Below are 13,247 nucleotides of genomic sequence, written 5' to 3'. Positions count from 1 at the left end.
TTTCCCGCCTTGAGGCCGGGCTGCGGCTCGGTCAGCTCGTGCCGTCCGCGCGGAGCGTCCTCCGGCCTGACCACACCCTGCGGCGGGCCGAGCTCTTCGGACACAGCCGCGCTCGGAGGCGCCCGAGCTGCCCGGACGAGGCCCAGGCCCTGGCCCGCGCCGCTGACCTGCACGCGTGGGGCCGCAGCCTCTGCAGAGGTTTCCGCATCCCTCGTTTCCGGACGAGCGGGCGACGCGGACTAAGTAGCTTGCGGGAAGGGGCAGCTGTGGGACGGGCCCCGGGGCTGTCCCATTGCCAGGGCAGCCCACCTCTGACACTAGACACCACACCGCAGCAAGACCCTCCTGTCTGTACCGCCAAGAGTGGGGGCAAGTGACCTTTATTTCCTTTCTAACGAAATCTTTGGTCATCTGTATTAAGCTGGGGGCCATCTCCGTCTTCATGGTCGGGGGCGACTCTGCCCCGCTAGCCCATGGGGTCAAGAACTGAGGGCGACATTTAGGGCTTTATGGAAACTTAGCAGGTTTACAGGAGTAACAGTCCCATTGCCTTGGAAATGGTGAGTCCTCTAACCTGCATACTCAGGAAAATACAGCAACCGTCAAATACGTGAAATCCTGTCATACGAAGTGGGAACGGCTAGAACAGCTCCCACCACAGCAGACGCTTAGACGGCTACACGGCGTGTGTCCAGCCGCTAGAGCTGAGAACTACAGGTGCCTGTTGTCCCTGGTGTCACCTCGGGAACGCTGTGAACCACGTTCCAACCGTGCGCGCAGTCCCGCAGCGGGATGGACCACCTCGCGGAGCGGCAAGCTGTCCGTCTCTGCAGTAGTCAGGCCGGCGGTGGAAAAGCTCCCCATCGGGGGTGGCAGGGCGGACGGAGGGTTGGTACAGAACCGTCTGCGGCGCGGCACAACGAACGTGACCCAACCTTCCCCTCATGGCTGCGGATCTTGGAACAAGGGTTACAGCTCATGAATGGTCATGGTCATGGTCATCACTGTGTTAAACGGTTCACACTGAAATTTTATATGTATATATATGTATATACACACACACATAGAAATAATTATGTATTTGAAATTGTGTATATGCTCGAGAGGATACGCATGTGAGCTTACATATATATACACATATTTCAGGTAATTTACATGTATATTTTAAGCTCCACAGCCAGCACGGAGCCCGATGTGGGGCTTGAACTCACAACCCCAAGATCGAGGCCTGAGCTGGGATTAAGAGTCAGATGCTTAACTGGCCGAGCCACCCAGGCACCCCCAGATTGTTTTCTGAAGCAGTTTGTTACCATGGTTCTCACACGGTGTCCGGTGCCCGGGGCGAGTGTGCATTCCATCGCCCTGCCCAGAAGTAGGGCTCCATCCCGCCATCCACACGCCGGCAGCGCCGGCTTCGGGCCTCACGCTCGGTAGGTACTTCATGTGTCCAATTAATTCAGGAACGAAAGAACAAAAGTGTAGGATGTGGAAATGAGCTCTTGGGATTTGGGTTATATATGAAACAAGATCTCGTTTCAGTCGCGTCCTTTTCCCAAGTCAGATTCATACAAGTTGTACGTGGGACGGCCGAGCGCTCCCACACGGGTCTGAGCTGTGTGTGCCGTCGCAGAGGGAGCGCCGTCACCGGACAGGACGGACGGGTGGAGGACGGTGTTACCAGCTCTCTCCTTCTCAAAAGCCTTAACATGTACGTACACTCGGAGCTAGTCGTTACACCACTAACTTACGTCAAGGGGACAGTTAATGTACAAGGTTTACAGGATCAGCCATTAACTTCTTTCATAAGACAGAATTTAAAAAGCCAACGGACAAAATTACAAGAAAGGATCTATATGTACTTAGCATAGCCATAAACGGAATGCTACGTACCATGGAAAATGGTGTTACAAGAATGTGCTTATCGATCCAGAAAGACGTGTGTATGCGTGAAGTAAAAAAGGGTCAAGAACAAAACCCTAGTATAATCCATCCTAATTGGAAATCATATGTGCAAGGAAAACAGTTGCAAGAAATTTTGAACCAACATATTAATGATGGTTATCACCGAATTCTGGTATTTTCAGTGTTTTGGCTCTTGATGAGGTAGACACGGCTATATCTATATATGGAATACAGATATAGATATTCATTAGAATATCTAATTCTGTACAATGGACAAATACTAATTATGTAGCAAAACCTAAAATTAAAAGTTCTCTCTAGCTCCCCGGCAGTTCGATGCCAGCAGGAACGGCGTTGAGAGCATCAGTTCCTGGTAACGTCGCCACCAAAATGTGAGGGAAACTAGAGCGGGGCCTTGAAAATGTGTGATTCTCCATTACGGATTCACTGCGCCGCAAATGGAGAGCGCCAGGTCCGAACGACGGGCTCACTTCCGACGGTCCTGATGGGGACTCATCTGGTCTTGTTGGCAAGACTATCACTTCTCCGTCCTACCCGTTCATCACCGGGAGGGAAGCAGAGGCTCGGAAAGGTCGAGTGTGTGGCACTCGACCACCCACCAGTCTGCAGTGGCACAGGACACAGACAGAGCTCTCCAGCATGCCCTAGTCAAGGTTGCACTACTCAAGAAGAGGGTGAAAGTTGATGAAATTGAGTCTCAAGGTACATTTTCTAAGAGTTTCGAATGGTGGTCTGGGTGTGTGACCTTGGAAAAAAGACACCACAGGGTTACCGCATGCGGCAGTCCTAGGTGGGTCATTGGAAACGGGTGTCCTCTGGATCAACCGTCCCCCGCCTCAGCCCTGTTGTCATCACGTCCGCAAGGGGGCGCGGACAGGTCCTTCCCAAAGACACAGGAGGACGAGTCAGAAGCCACACAGGGCGGCCGACACGAAGTGAGCGCGGGGCACGTGCGAGACGCTCTTAGCGACGACACGCCTCTCCGTGTGTCCATCAGCAAGAAAGGGGGTGGCCTCGCAAGAATGACACATTTCCAAACTTTCACCTTTCCCTGCACATTCTGAGTGGGCCACGGGCTGCCTCTGGGAGACCGAGGGAACGCCAGCTCGCGTCGGGCGCGGGCGGGCTTGTTCGCGCGCTCCGTCCACCACCAGTCTGCAGAGAAACCATGAGGCCCGCGGGGAAGGACCCCAGCAGAAGTCACCCAAACTCCTCAGGCACCGCCCGAATATTAAGAATGAAACATGAAGAACTTAAAAGCACTGTTGACATATAAATATGCTTTCTGGCTAATGCTCTCGGCTTAATTTGGCTTGTTTCTGAGACACTTAGATCGCACACAAAGCTCTCATCAGGATAAGGCTGTGCCCCTCTAACTGGTGGTATTTCATCAACTGAACAAGAAGGTAAAACTGAAGCATCTCGATGTCAAAAACAGTAAGAAACACTGGCAGAGAGCAGCCCTTGCCTCGACGGACCGAGTTCAACACAGGGCCCCAGCACATCCCAAATGCCTGTTCTCAGGTAACACTCCTCGCCTTGCCGGCAAGAGCGCCAGGCCCGTGTGTGTGCATGAACCTACCACACTCGACGACTCCTCAGACATCGGCGCAGATCGCACAGGTGTCCAGACGGCTGCTGCGTGCACCTTGTCCTCGGCCTCCGTGTGAGCGTCTCTGCACAAAGAGGGGACAGGAGACGTGGTTAGTGGGGCCGAGATGGTCTCGCGATCTGATGGGAACAGACAAGTCCCCGCCCGGAGGCCGCTCTCCTTGAACCAGTGAACGCTGTGCACACACGCGTCACACGCACTGCCGCGCAGCTCGGCACCGTCCTGGAGCTACATGACCCCGCTCCGGCCTTCAAAGCCGTGGTGCCTTTGAAATAGAAAGTCCACTCTTTAATAAAAATTAAAGAACAGGGTCAGGTGTGTGACACTTGGGTCAGTCCTCAGGGCTTTGGCCTCTGTACAAAGACCACCAACAAAGGGAGGGGAGTCCAAGACGAGCTCAGGGGCCCGGGACACCGCCGGCTCGTCAGGGAATCACACAGTCATGCACAGAAGGTTCTGGACCGCAAGGTGAGCGCGCCAGCTTTCAGTATGGCAGCAGGAGGGGTCACGTAAGAACCTCGGAACCAGGCTGCTTGCCCAAGGCCACCTGAGGACTAATTCTACAGGGGAAGCCCAAGATCTAAACAAACCGAGTAAGAAAGACGCCTGGGGAAGGAAGGAAGGAAGGAAGTTGGACGTTTCCTATTTTCTAGGTTTACTCAGAGAAGTGGGGGCACAGGAGGGAAGCGAGAAGAGTTCCTCTGGAACATTAATTCAACTTTTTCTAACCACCAGCCATACTCGTTCCAATTTTAGCTGTTCTGTGGGAGGAAATATGAAACATGAAAATCTACACTCTCAACTTTGCTTCTATTCTGTGCCTCTACCTGGGATGCCCTCCCCCGGGGTCTTCGCAGCCCGCCCAGGGTCTCACTTCCCAGGGCTGAAGCGAGACCACAGAGGGTGCTAAGAGCAGTGCGGGCGGTCGCTGCTGTTACTGACGGACCGCGAGAGCCAGGCTCCGCGCTACAGGCTGAGACCCACGGTCTCATCTCACTCCCGAGACACGAGACCTTGTTCCTGTTTTGCACTCGTTCAAGATGTCCTGTGATGCAGACACACACAGCCAGGATGCAAGACCCGCTCCTTCTGACTCCAGAATTCTGTCTACGTCTGCACGCTTTCCTCCAACGTCCCAGACCCACTGAAACACCAGTCCTGAGGTGGTCACTCTCTCGGAAGGAGACATTTAGTCCTTGCGACCCCGCCCTGGCTCACACGCAGAAACGTTTCCCGGTGTCTTCAGAACACCATCCTTGCTATTAAATGCGGAGACCATTTTAGATCATCCCCCAACCTCAAATGAACCACGCACAGTTTTAAAAGGACTTACACAGATATCAAGTTTCTGGCAATTTCTAATAAATGGGAAAAATAAAACAAAGAACCCATTAGAAGCTACTTATGAGGATTTCAGGCCTTGTGATCTTACTTTATAACCAAAAATGACATTAACTCTAGTTTCTACTGGGGTCAGAGCATGCTTGCCTAGTGTGAGTCAGAAGCAAATGTTCTGGTGGTCCCAAATGGCCCCTGGTGCAGGGCAGGCGAGGCCACCCGTGCTGAACAGGATGCTGACTTAGCCAGCTGAGGGGCACACGAGCTGGCTCTGGGGGCTGGAACCAGGGCACAGGTGGGCCTCGGTCTCTCTCCCTCCTCTGGATAGTTCCGTGCAGGGCCGGAGGAGGGCTGCATGATCCCAAGGGCATGGAGGGAAGGGGACTCATGAGAGGACCGGATCGGTGTCAGACACCACATTGCTGAGTTCTCTCTACCTGCCACCCCACTTAGAGAAGTTTGTGGCCAATGAATGGAATTAATGCTCGTGCGGTCACGTAAGGACAGACGGGGATACGTGTGTGGACACAAGCATTCCTCACACCTGGAACTGCCGCTGCTTTACTCTGTGCTTAGTCGATCAGCCTTCTTTTTAAAAAGGCTCAGTAGGTCTACAGACGTCCGCGCGACTTCGAGTGTATCAAAACAGGGTGCTGGGCTTTGGAATGTCGGGAAGAAATGACTAGACTCGAATACAGTTGATCCCTTATCTTTCCCATTTTTTCCTTAAGGTCCTGAGAACCAGCATCCTGGCTCCAATGGGAAACGCTGGATTTACAGTCCGTGCACATGCTCAAAGCTACCCAGTCTGAAGAAGCAGAAGCAAGCCCCGGCCCGTTCCTGTCTTTCTTGTTCTTTTAGTCTCTCTAAAAATATGAATAATCTAATTCGTGTGGATAGAAAAAGGCAGAATTTCAAAGCTTTGCGAAGAGTTTCTAGTCTGTAAAGTGGGCACAACGCATTAAACCCTTTGACCTCGAGGGTGAAGCTTTTGTCATCTGTAAGTTAGGGAACTGGTCTTCAAATCCATGTGGATATTCCAGTTAATAATTATCTTTTAAACACAAAGTTGTAGTTATTTCTGCATCAATTTACCACTTTTCAGCAGAGCAGAAGCCAGATGCTTTCCCCGGAAATGGCAGGAGTAAAGCAGCAACAGCTTTGACACGCCAGGCTGAGCCGCGTGTGGGCTCTGACCACCAGGCGGAGCGCGCTGGGCCGGAGGGGGAGAGAGCAGGGTGTTGGCTTGGGCCTTTCTGCAGCTTTCCCAAGACAGACATCGATGTAGCTTACATAGCTTCTTTGGTTTCGTTTCCTGAGATCTATACTACGGTTCATTCTCTGAAGGAGGGAAGATACGCTCGCAAAGACAGAAACAGAGACATGGCACATGCTCTGTCGTGCCTAGCCCTGGCAGCGAGGCAGGTGGATTTCGTGGATTCTGCAGGTCACAGAAACAAAGCCTGGAGGCTGAAGACCACGGAGTCTGTGGACCGCACAGCTGGATTTGGACACGGACAGCCTAATTCCTCAGCATGTGCTCCTGGACCCCAGGCTAAACCCTCAATAAAATCAGAGGCCACTTTTTAAAAAATCACCATATACCAAGACAAAGCAAAATGTCGGGGAGACTTTAGAGAGAGGTTACATGTTCTCTGCGCACCTAAGCCTGTGCTGTCCCCAGCCATGGGGGTTCCCGAGCGCTGGAGGCTGACTGGTTTCTGAGACGTGTTACAACTGCAAAATACCAGGGAGTGCTATGAAAACAGATACAAAATAGTGCATTAACAAATGCATATTGATTACCTATTAGTGTGATAATCGAGGTTAGATAAATATGAAATCTAATCTCATCTGCTCATTGGCTTACTCTGTGTCGGGACCAGGAAAACGCAGACACGTGCTATGCCTCGTGCCGCATCCCCACTGGACAGCGCTGGTCCACAGTCTCACTGATCAGGTTCCTTTCACAACGAGCTACACTTTGAGTTTTTATCTGACTGGGGCCAAGTGCAAATAAATGCTCAGAGTGGACACTCCTGCTAGAGGACAGTGTCAGACACCCAGGTCGGCCTCTGGAGCGCTGGGCTCCGGACCTCCTCCAGTTCATGGCTTCTCAAATGAAAGTGAGTTGACAGCACCGTGATGGGGCCCATGCATGGCGGGGATGAGGCAGGTTCTGTTTTCCGCTGGCCGGCAGGCTGCAGCGTTTGGGCACAGGAGTCTGAAAGTTTGCTTCTTTGTGTTTATTGTAAACCTAACTTACTATGTAGACGTCTGTCGGCGTCTTTTCCAGGAGCAAATTACCCCCCACCCCCAGCGCGGCTGCAGCAGAGCAGTCCCCTCTCTTCCTTCTAAGTGATGTGCCGCCCGCTTATTATTCTGCCTTCGGGCCAGGATAGTGAGGTCGAGGCAGCTAGTTTCCACATGCACCTCGTGGAAAGGCTGGGCTGCAGAAAGTAAATGCAAAACAACTTCAAACGTATGAGCACGTGGCGACACCGGTAGCAGCAACAGAAAAGACCCTAACAGCCCGCTCACCGCCGAGTGACCTTGGACGGCATCTCCTTGTGAGCCCGGAGCAGACCTCTTGCGACACTGCCTGGTGGTCTGCAGGGGAAACGTGACCTCGCGGGCACAGCCAGTGGAACAGAAGCTGAGCGGAACGGAACAAAACTCTCCAATGGGCTGAGCCCAGGATGGATATTTTAAAGCATTTGATATCTGAGAAATGATGTGCCTTTCTTAGTACTGTCTGAGGGGCGCAAGAATGAGATTCAGATGTCCAATTAATCTCCTACAGATCAGCAATCCCCAAACCCCAGGCTCACCTGCGTCACCGCACAGACAGCGCCTCCCTAACCCCCGCCCACAGGGTCCCCGGAGGTGGAAGGAGGAGGTGTGCTCCCCGGGGAAGACCTCTCCGAGCCAGGGTTGGGATCCCGGCGGGAGGCAAGGTCTTTATGTTCTGGTGCCGGCTTGGCAACCCCCCATCCCAACATCCCCCGTGAGCACGTGATGCTGGCCACACAGTCGCAAGCCCCGGCACAGGGGCAGGCAAAGAGGCGGCAGGGCCCGGGCGGACGTGGAGCACCCTGCTCGCTCCGGGGTCCCTGGCAGCCCAACCAGCCCCTCGGGGGACCTGCCTCCCACAGTCTCTGCCTCTGCACGGCCCCAGAGCCCCAGGCCACACCCAGCCACGGCCTGCACAGATGGCCTGGGAGACCAGCTGGGGCCGAAGGGCGCTGGGAAGCCCGGAGCCCAAGCTCGTACCTCATCGCCGTCTTTTTTTTTTTTTTTTAAAGGGGGTTTTTGTTAGAGTTTAAATGCCGTTGGAGTAGCTGACCTCCAAAGCCGCCTTCTGCCGGAAGACGAGGGCGTATAGGCCTTATCCCCCGGCGCGAACACACGACTAAGGGTACTGATTCCGCCGTGGGATTAAGAAACTACGTTTCCAGGAAAGGCAACGCTGAGGCGGGCGTTGAGATCGCACCGAAGGAAGGGAACCACTCAAGCTTCATTACTCACGATATGTCCACACCGACTGGAAGGCTAGTCAAGGAACCCGGGCTGAAAAATCAAGATTCTCTTAGCTGTCCAGGCACCATCCACACAGCCGGCTCCCTCCGCTCATTCTCCGACGGGGAGGAAGAAAACAGCAGAGCCCTCGGCGCAGGACGCGTGTTAGAATCACCTGGGGAGCGTTTACGACACGCCGACATCCACCTGCAGAGACTGGTTTAATTGGCCTGAGGTGAGCCCAGGCATCAGTATTTTTAAAGCACTCCCAGGTGACCCTCATGGGAAGCCGGGGTTGAGAACAACAGGCTCAAAGGGAAGGTTTCGCATCCACCAAAGAGACCCGGGTCTGAAGCGGTCCTGCACCACTCCCCGCGGCCGGCCCCTCGCCAGCCAGCCGGCTTCCCGGCTGGAGAACGGGGTGACGGGGCGACGACACGCCCGCCCCACTCACCTTGCAGAGCCATCGCGAAAATCAGTCTGGAAAGAGAAGGGAAAGCCGGTAACCAAAAATACAGCTGCGTACAATTTCTATTTTTAAGGAAGACTCAAAGAAGCAAAACTCAAAAGCAGGGACGGGCACAGAAGCAGCGGGAGAAGTGAGAATAACCAAAAATCAGAGATAAAAGGGCCCTATTTCCAGGTTTCCACTGCAGAGCATGGTGTGGCTTATCTATCTCTCGTCTGTGAGACCAGGGATTTGTGACTTGGGTTTCAGTCCCGTTATGAGGTCAGACGACAGTGTCCCGGACGCAGGGCAAGGAAGGATATAAGGCGGTGACTCTACATGTGCCGGCAGAAACCAGAAGCCCCCCAGGGCCATGATTTAGAAGATTTAACCCAGCCGGCACTTCCGCCCGGAGAGAGTTGAAACTGACTCTGGGGCAGGAGAGGCAGGACGCCAAGCCAAGAGGAAGACACCAGCCCCTTGTCCTAAACATCCAGGAGCGCGACAGGAAGGACGCATCACGGAGCAAGAAGGAAGGTGCTCTGATGAGGCAGAGGCGGGCGGAGCTCGGACCCGAGGCCCCGCGAGCAGATGCAGCCCGCATGCTCGGTGAGGCACGGCGGGTTTCTGGAGAACTCCCTGCAAGAGGGCAGGTGAGCAGGTGCACTCTGCTCCGACCCAGGGGTCCCCCTCGGACTGGACTGTGCACACCCAGGTTCGGGGAGGACTGTAACATGATGTCTCGGTGCCTGCAACCACTTCCAGTATTTCTGAAGATGGTCTTCAAGCGTCTACTGAGGCATCTCCTGAGACTTTAAAAAGCCTGTTCTGGAGGTGCCCGAGGAAACTGCACAGAAGGGTGGCCTGTGCGTCAGGGCCGTCCCTGAGCCCCAGGTGTGCAGGGCCACCATGTGAACTTCCAGGGAGCCTCTCTTGGCACCCAGGCTGTGGCTGAGGGTCCTCCGCGGTCCCCCACTGATGTGGAGCAGGGAGGAGGTGGCGCAGGCCACACTGGGCAGAGGACCAGCGCGTCCAGGCCGTTTGAATGGGCCACAGCCTCAGACACAGCGGACAAAGGAGGGGGCAGGCCCTGGGAGTGGCCCCCCGGGTGGCCAGGCAGAGGGAGCGCACCCTAGGCTGTCACCACGCTGGACACAGTCATGTCATCTGGGTGTGTGGCTCTCCTTAGGTGGGGGCCTCCATGACATGGGGTAGCAAAGAAATCCCATTCTCGAATGGCTTATGTGAAAATGAACCCGAAATTAGAGAAAAAGTTAGAAAGTGCACAAAAGCCTGAAGATTGGCGCTCTAAGGATTTTCTGGGAAGTTTCCCACTTAAACTGTCTTTGCCATTTCTGATTTCTCATGTATGTCTGGACCACACAAGGGCCTCTCCACTGAGACTCGGCATCTGGGAGAGAGTACTGGGGACCCAGAGGTGGCTAGGTCTGGGGTGGGCAGGCTACACACCCTGAGGCCTCCGGCACTGGCCAGGCAGCTGGACAGGACCATCCCCAGGGGCCACACTCAGCCCGTGCACAGGTCAGACAAAGCCCCAAGTCTGCATTTTGAAATTGAAAAGGGTTACAACGTGGGTCCACGCGCCCATCTCATAAAAAAGTCTCACCCTGAATCGGAGGTGCTGAGTAATAACTGACCAACTGTTCTCTCCAATTACTTTTTCTCACTTTAACTTCAAATATGTGAGCAAAACTATCGAGAAGAAATTTGGGGGCAGAAGAGCCGGAGAGAGGATGAGTGACAAGATGTGAAAATCAGCGAGAGAGAAGGAACAGGGCAGGGCTCACTGAAACACAGAAGTAGCTTCCTCTACCTGGTGTCAGGCGGCGTCTCAATGTGGTTTTGATTTGAATTGGATACTGGGTATTACCCCAAAGATACAGATGTCGTGAAAAGAAGGGCCATCTGTGCCCCAATGTTCATAGCAGCCATGGCCACGGTCGCCAAACTGTGGAAAGAACCAAGATGCCCTTCAACGGACGAATGGATGAGGAAGATGTGGTCCATATACACTATGGAGTATGATGCCTCCATCAGAAAGGACAAATACCCAACTTTTGTAGCAACATGGACGGGACTGGAAGAGATTATGCTGAGTGAAATCAGTCAAGCAGAGAGTCAGTTATCATATGGTTTCACTTATTTGTGGAGCATAACAAATAGCATGGAGGGAGGAGAGGTGAACTGAATTGGGGGAAGTCGGAGGGGGAGATGGACCATGAAAGACCGTGGACTCTGAGAAACAAACGGAGGATTTTGGAGGGAAGGGGGTGGGGGGTTGGGGGAGCCTGGTGGTGGGTACTGTGGAGGGCACCGACTGCATGGAGCCCTGGGTGTGCTGCATAAACAATGAATCTTAGAATACTGAGAAAAACAAAAATAAATTGAAAGAAAAAGAATACACTTCCTCGATCTTGAAGGTGCCCCTTCCACTTGCGATCCTTGCTCCCGGGAAGTACATCAAGTCGCTGAGACACCAAATCAAGGAAGTGGAGGTTCAGGTTCGTGGCAGCTGAGGGGCCGTGAGTGGTCGGGCGTGGAGACCCCAGCCCAGCGGCTCTTTCCACAGAGCCCTCGCCGCAGTGATGCGAGGCAGGGCACAGTTTAGCCAGGACAGCCAGGCTGGGTCCCCTCCTCCGAAGGCCTGGGGAGAATAAGGACACGAGCCCACCAAGGAGTGGAAGGGGAATGAATGCCCGTGTCTGTGTGCCAGTGCCTGCCAAGTGCTCCGAGGGAAACGGGGGAGACGAAGTGTTCGGAGCACTATCGCCAGAGTCCAGGAGTCACAGAAATGAGGAGAGTGCATTTCCCCCCCAGGGGGCAAGGGTAGCCAGACAGACTGCTCACCAGGACAGACAGAACCAGACATGTGGCCCTGCGGGGTGGCCCTGGCCCGCCCAGGAGCTGGGCCAGCCTGGGGGACAGGAGGCGGACAGCAGCCCTCCTCCTGGCTTATCTGGAGTCAGACAGACAGTTTTATAAATGCAAGAAGGAAAGATGCGGGACACTCTCCGTGGAAGGACCTCAGGCTTCTTCATGTTGGACCGCACAACCTCCACCCGAGGCTCTCCTGGCGGGCTGTGTGAGGGCGTGCTGGCGCAGGAGGGCGTGAGGAGGAGAAGGCGGTCGGCACCGGCACTGTCCCGTCTGCTGTGCATTAGAGGGACTTCCAGAAGCCGTGAGACCCGTGCACGTATGACAAAGCACCAGGCTCCTGCCTGCTGTCAGCTCTCTCCACGTCTCCCTGTCTAAAGCTACATGAGTATGAAGCTTCGGGCAGGAAGGTGACAAGACGGAGAGACAAGCTTGGTCACAGAAGATGGTGACAGCTGACAGGCGTTCCTCAGGTCACCTGCCTATGCTGAGAAAGCAGTCCGCCCTCAGGGGGGACCCCTGAAATACCAGGCCCCCAAGACACTCTCGGATCCGGCCAGGTCCAACACAGTAGAGCCCAGTGGTCGCAGCTACTGGTTTGGGATGGTTTTGTTTGAGAAAGAAGGTGAGCCGCGAAGGTGGTCGGGATCACAGGATGTCGAGCCCAGCACACCACCTTGCTCGAGCTGGGTGCACCTCGGGGCCTTGTGCGGTGCCACGACCACAGCAAAGCCAACTGGGAGACTGCATTTCCATTCACTGGGCAAGAGGAGAAGAGACAAGTGGGGCAGGAGCCGTAGAGAGCAAGACGTGTCTCCAGAACACTAACGGGACCCAGTTGCTTTAAATATGTCCCACTCTGTCTCTCCCTTCTGTTAGGGCAGGTGAGGGTGTCCAAACCACATGCAAATATGAGGAGATAGGCGACCCGTTATTGCTCAAGGATCATTGGATGCTCGTTTTACCATTTACTTTGTCGAATAAATCCATTATGAGCTATTTGTTGAAAAGGTAGCTTGGGCAGTGCACCCTGCTGGGCATTATCTCTCTCTATCCCTGGATCGATGTCTGTCCCTGCACAGACAGTCCCAGGCCTCAGGCAGGTAACATTCCAGGTACAGAAGCCATCGGAGAATGACGTCCATTAAGTGCTATTAAAAATGACGTGTTCCTGTTTGGCAGTGGCCTCCCCATCATGGTGGGTCTCAGAGACCCTGAATACACGCCAGGGAGGTTTCAGGGGAACTCCTGAGACATGCGAGTCAATGTGAAATCTGTGGTTCGTCTTTGTGTACCAGAGGCACTGTGACGTTATAAGCACTGAGGTCTTGGAGTAGATCTGTATGAACTCAGGAAAGAGGAATCACAGGTTGGGCAAGAGTCAGGGGCAAAGCTCTGAAGCCTGAGTATGAATCAGGCGAAAAGGTAAGAGGAGGACATTCTAGACGGGGGGTTGGAGCCATGGTGCCCGGGAGGTCGGGGGGACAGCAGTCCACCTGCACGCAGTGTCCG

At 54.1% G+C, this 13,247-nt stretch overlaps 1 protein-coding gene across 11 annotated transcripts in view; it reads right to left on the bottom strand.

Annotated features, from left to right (window-relative positions):
* The window catches only part of MYT1L (myelin transcription factor 1 like), a 390,355-nt gene that overhangs the window by 344,944 nt on the left and 32,164 nt on the right, over nt 1-13,247 (bottom strand). For all 11 annotated transcript variants that reach the window (XM_013052872.2, XM_013052863.2, XM_013052871.2 and 8 more), the window contains exon 2: nt 3,506-3,599. The gene's annotated coding sequence lies outside the window, so the exon portion shown is untranslated. The remainder of the gene's footprint in view (nt 1-3,505; nt 3,600-13,247) is intronic.

Source organism: Mustela putorius, unplaced genomic scaffold (assembly GCF_011764305.1).
Source record: "Mustela putorius furo isolate JIRA1106 unplaced genomic scaffold, ASM1176430v1.1 tig00001618_pilon_pilon_pilon, whole genome shotgun sequence".
Lineage (NCBI taxonomy): Eukaryota > Metazoa > Chordata > Mammalia > Carnivora > Mustelidae > Mustela > Mustela putorius.
The sequence above is the reverse complement of the archived record's forward strand: the minus strand, read 5'-3'. Positions and strand labels throughout refer to the sequence as shown.